We start from the raw sequence: 6000 nt of genomic DNA, 5'->3' as shown, positions 1-6000 counted from the left end.
AGAAAATTGTCTTAGTTTGCAATGATGTGTTCTTTGCACCCCCACTACTCTTAACACGGTATTCTACTTAATTTTTACGTTTGTGGATTATGAATTAACCACCCGTTTTTATCCATCTCGGGGCGGCCATTTTGATGTTATGTTCATCCCTAGCGGTAACATAAACAAAACCAAAAAAATATAAGCTTGATTCTACACACTATGCTACCAAAGTTACATTTACTGTAAAAACGTTTTCTTCATTTTTTTTTTTTTTAAACCAAGAGCATTCTCAGCAGGGAGGTTTGTTCGTCTCCTTCCAGACTCCAAACAAACCATCTGTCTGCCAGCGTAACACAAGCCTTCTTCACACACCAGACAAGGAAAGCAGCATTTGGGGACAAAATAAGACCAATTACGGAGGGAGGGGAGAAAAAAAAAAAAATCTCTTTCTCATCCTTACCTCCTCGGAGTGCCAGTGCATCTCAGTTTGGCTTCTGACAGTAAATGTTTCATTACACACACAGGTGTGTTCTTAAGCACACTATACTGAAAAGAGAAGAAACATACAATTATATGACTGTAAGAAATGTTTGTGTGTGTGAGCTTACTATCCTCATGATACATATGCGTTCCTAACTGTCGTCCTTACCTGGAAATTATGATTGACAGCATGTATGGTTTGAATAGGTTGTGCTATGTGCATTTTCATGGAGCGTTACATTAAAACCTTCCATGACGGAGTAGATCTTTTCCTCCACGTGTTCGTTTTCTTTCGGGTAGTGAGAATGTTGGTTATCTGAATACAGGCTGGAGATCGATGAACAGTTCCTTCAAAGCTTTTATTTCTACAGAATATTCCGGGCACAAGTGAGTTACAGACAATGGCTGTAGCCTCTCACAAGTGCGAAGATTACAGAGGACTAACAATATTCTTATGGTATCTTGAAGGGCGGTACCACACAGTTTCCAGTAAACAGTTCAACCGGAGTTGACCGGACATGAGATAATACTCAAGGACATCATTCAAACACAGAACAAAGCCCATTTGAGGAATAGAGAAGGTTATTCAGTTATGACTGCACCTGGCAGAAATTGCGATAACACTAACAAGAATGCAGCCGCAGAACAAAGCTCTAATGAGGAAATTAAAACAGTTATGACTAAATCTGGGCAGAAGATACATTTCAAGTGATAAATCTTTCATCTGTTAGCGTTTATCTATTAGCATTTATTGCAATTAACCGGTAGTCAGTTACTGATGTTCTTTACTTTTTGTAGACTTGCATTAAAAGCCACTATATGTATTAAATAATTTAACATTAGAGTAACAGTTTTGTTTATTGTGTATAAAAGCATGTAGGTAGACCACGTACGCTAATTTCAGCTAGCGTCAAAGAATTAGCTAACTTGTTGATGGACGATTTTCAACACGCGGTGTGATGGTAAAAAGGAAAATAAGAAAAATATTATGTTACTGTTAAGTAAGCGGATTATTAGGAGATAATACCATTAGTCAAGTGGATGACTGAGAAAAATGTATTCTATCCAGCAATGTTTACTTCTGTTGTTGTATTGGTGAGTCTTCAACTTCCTGTTTGTAATTCTCTCAAGCAAGTCTCAACTGGAGCCAATATTGACCTCTTTTTTTTTTTTGGGTAGTCAAAGGACTTTGATGTGTGTCCCATCTGTTTGTTCTTTTTGACAAAGAGGAACGCTGACGTAGACTGCTACGTTAGCTTCTGCTTTTTGTGCGCCAGCGCCAGCCAGCTAACGGCTAGCCAAGTTAGCCACATTATGCTTTTGTCACATTATCGTTTATGACATTACTTCAGTTCAGCCGTTGAATTCCAACTACAGATGTGTTTCAGTCAATCTTAAACAGTGAGATGAATGAGTTGAGAATTTCGATAATAATCAATGTTTTGGACATTTAGCGACCCAAAGCTTTTTTTTTTATTCGTTTTGAACTTTTTTTAGGTCACCATGTGCCATTGATTATTTTCAGCATTATTTTTTATATACATTGCTTAATTGAATGTTGGGCAGTGCTCCTCTAAAGAGAAGGTTTACAAAATAGATAAATAAATAAAAACAATTTAACTGATAAAAATATGACTGTAAGAATATTTAATATATTATAATAGCATAACTATATGCAGACATGACACCGAAGGCCATGTAACCGTAAGTAATTAAACTGATATCTCATTATCTTCATGACAGGCATCTAAAAAAAACTAAAAAAAACATTCCACGAGGCTATCGTACTAAAAAAAAAAAAACATCTTTCTTCGAGTGCTAGCAAAAGTGTTAAAATAAAATTACATGACAGATAGCATCTGCTTGTTGAAAACTGTCACAAACAGACAAGCTGAGGCGGCTCCCTGTGAGAGTCTATTAGTTGAACAAATCAAGCTCCTGGTGATTGGATATGAACAGATGGAGGAAGAAATATTTATGAATACATCATAGGATTGTCGGCCTGAACAGACCTGTGTTTACTTGCGAAACTGATGTACTTTTCACTTTGACAGGATAAGTGAAAAAAGAATGCAGTTTGTTGTTGGAATGTATTGTAAATATTCAGACATTTGTGTTAGACAGAAAAAAAAGCTGTCAGTGCAAAACTGTCAAGTGTAAAATGACTTGCAATTTAACATGTTTTTAGTCTTCTTTCTTTTTTTTAACGCTTTTGTTGTTTAAAGCTGAAGTCCTTCCAGATGAACTACTGCCATGCCTATACTGGAATATCAACAAAAATCAGAGAAGCTGTTGATTTAACAAAGAGCAATAAAGCTTGTAAACTGAAGCGGCAAATATAATTCATAATCAGTGTCGGTTTGTGAGCAGCTGGCTGTTTTACTGGATTTTAACAAATTTTGCAAGGTCCTCCTTTCATCAGAAAAAAAAATATATATTTGTATCTGTTTCCACTTTGCAGCAATTATCATTAGAATATAGCTAAGTTTCATCATTATTCACAAACCTGTTTAAAACACTGGGGAAAAGAGCTTGTTGGAACATGGCCCTAGATGATCTCTTATACTCTGCTGCCACCTGCTGGCCGTTTTTGTAAGAACTATAATTGCTTTAAACGACCTTTTCAGGTCAGAAGCTGCATCAAAGCATTTAGGTTGTTCTAGCATAAAAAAAACAATATTTAAAATAGAACATATTTATACGTTTTTGGGAGCAATTGAGTTCATGCAAAATTTTTACGTGGGGGTGCTCTCACTTTTGTTGCCAGGGGTTTAGCTGTTAATGACTGTATTTTTTAGTTATTTTGAGGGAGCGATAAATTTACAGTGCTATATAAGCTGTACTTTTTTTTCCTCTGCTCTTTTTTTATAGTTAATTTTCAGTCAGTCTGTTAATTTTTTTGTTCCAAAAAATAAAGGCCATTTTCAAAACAAATTATCTTTCTTATCTAAGTTAAAACCAAATGAGCACACCACCAAAATCTCCTCCGTTGAATCGTAGCAGCACACGCAACGGTGGCACCGTTTGATGCTGTCGCACGGTGCCCACAATAAGACGATCTGCGGGTTGTCAGATGAAGGCGTAAGTCAACCACCTGCTGGGCGCCAGAACCCCCACCCCCACCCCCTCCCCGTGCGCCGCTGTGCGATTGCCGCAACCCATCCTACACAATTTCAGATGCGCGGTAATGCTGACATTCAAATCGCATATCTCAAAAACAACAGTGGCCGTCCTTGTCTTCCGAAAGATGGACCAGACAGTGCACCCGTCACTTCTGGTGACAAGTGCACCAACGCCAGATGGCGCCCAGATGGAAGCCTGAGGTGAACATGTGGACTCCCAAATAAAGCTTTCTTCTCTGGTCTTTTTTTTTTTTTTTTGACAGACATGAATACATTTATAAGATCCATTGGAAGATTACATCACCTAATCGTGTTGCGAGCCTTTCTGAGAGTCATACAAGTCCAAACTATGGTGCCTGATATCTGAATTTAAATGTTTTATATGTAAAACTCAGTTTATCTTGATCTATTTATCCCGCAGTGACTGCCAAAATTGTTGCACAGTTTCCATCTTCAGGTGGGAAAATATGCAAATAGATTAATTTTCTCACTTACAATGCCATTTTTGTTCAAACCTGTGTCAATTTGCGTCATAAATACGGCATTTGATAGGCAGGCTATGAAGAAATTGGGTTACTTTCTGCTCACAAAAATGATTAACTTTCCAGCAATACATTTTGGAGGATTTTTAACGATTGAGGGCTGACTTCCAATCTCAAGAAGGAGTCATGCCATATGACAAAACCTGTTTCCACTTTCCATGTTTGTACGTCTGTGTTATTTCAGCGCAGTGTCAATGGGGTATATGCCACGGAAGAGGCGGGACTTCCGACTTCCGGGTTTTCACACATCAACTTTGTTTCCGGTTTGCGACGCGTGGGCCGTGTCCCAGTACTTGCGTTCCCGTCAATGCGAGTGTGTAGTGTGTCCGTCTCGGTTGTCTGAAGCATTTCAGAGAGCTGAGACGTGGCCAATGGGCAGGAGCGTGCGGTTCGGGGGGGGGGGGGGGGGGGGTTTGGGGGGGGTGGGGGTGCGAGTGTTGGAACGCAGCCAGCAGTTGCCAGAAACGGCGCTGATGTGTGAAACCCGGAAGTTGGAAGTCCGTGGCATCTACCCAATTGGGACCAGCCCCTCCCAAAGAAGTTTTCTGGCTTTTAAACACAATTCGATCACTTTAAGCTTCATTGTGTGCTCACTGTTTTCTCTTTTCTAACTTTTAACTACAGTACAACCATTTACATATTTCATATTTTTTCAAAATGTTCCCCCTTTTTTTTTTTTTCCATTTTTTCATTTTTTCACTTCTTGTAAATCATTGTTATAACAATCCTAGATAAAAACGATTTTATTTTACTTATATAACTGATGTTCATCTTTCTTGAGATTCTGTAACTAATTTTGTTAGCCTACAAATTAAAACGACAGAATAACCATCACCTTTCTAATCGTGATATTTCATTTTGCATGCATTAGCAATGTTTTTTTTTTTTTTTTTTATGTACCCGGTATTAGCATATCACGGTAGTAAAGTAATAGCGTCTCCCATAAAATTAGACGCTGAAAACCGCTGATCGGGAACATTTAGGGTACAACTCCACTTTCCTTACCGTAGTATTCCTTAGCTCAATTTCGACTCCCGTTAAATATCAGAATCATATTTTCAGGCAGATTTCATGTCAAATTAGATGAGAAATTATACAGGCACTTGGCTCTGCGGATCAAAAGCAAGCATCCTTCAACTGGAGGAGGCTATTCATGAAACTTGCACACACAAACAGGATGCAGCCAGGAATCCCTGTTATCAATTATACCTGCGCTTTTCCTGGCATGACATGTTCAAATGATCTACTCAGCGGGTCACCCGAGCTTGAATAATTCACTGGCAGCATCCCGACAGTCTTGACAGCAACGTGATGTAGTGCGCGCTCGCACTTGGGGTGAGAATGCGCTGCTGTGGAGTTATTGCCGGCGACCGTGTTTGATATAAATTAAGACTCGCAAAGATCAGCCGCGTGTTGCGTGCAAAGTGGCGTTGAACAGATGTTGTGCATGCATTCGGGATGTTTTCTCTTGGACCTTACCCACAATGTTGCTGAGGAGAGTCCATGCAGAAAATAAACATGTGACAAGTGACAGGACAAATACAAGTCTGTATAGCGCATTGTTGAAGTGACAGTGTTGGTTATTATAGTGGCAATGCTGGATAGCTTACTTTCGGACGTGTGTTGTTGTTTTGTTTTTTTTAATTCACAGCAAAGTTTACCAAAAGAGTTGAAAGTGGCACTTTTCTTCTTTGGGCCTTCCTGGTTCAACCTGTGCTTCCACAGCCTTGTTTTGGGCCACACAAGATAGGAAATATTCCATATTTGGTAGGACTCAAAAATGTCAACTAATCAAGCTTTCTTTTTCTTTTTCTTTTTTGAAAAAAAAGCAAAACAAAAAAAAAATGTTTTTTTTAAAAAACGTAATCTAGTAT

Source organism: Vanacampus margaritifer, chromosome 14, assembly GCF_051991255.1.
Source record: "Vanacampus margaritifer isolate UIUO_Vmar chromosome 14, RoL_Vmar_1.0, whole genome shotgun sequence".
NCBI lineage: Eukaryota > Metazoa > Chordata > Actinopteri > Syngnathiformes > Syngnathidae > Vanacampus > Vanacampus margaritifer.
Note: the sequence above shows the minus strand (reverse complement) of the source record.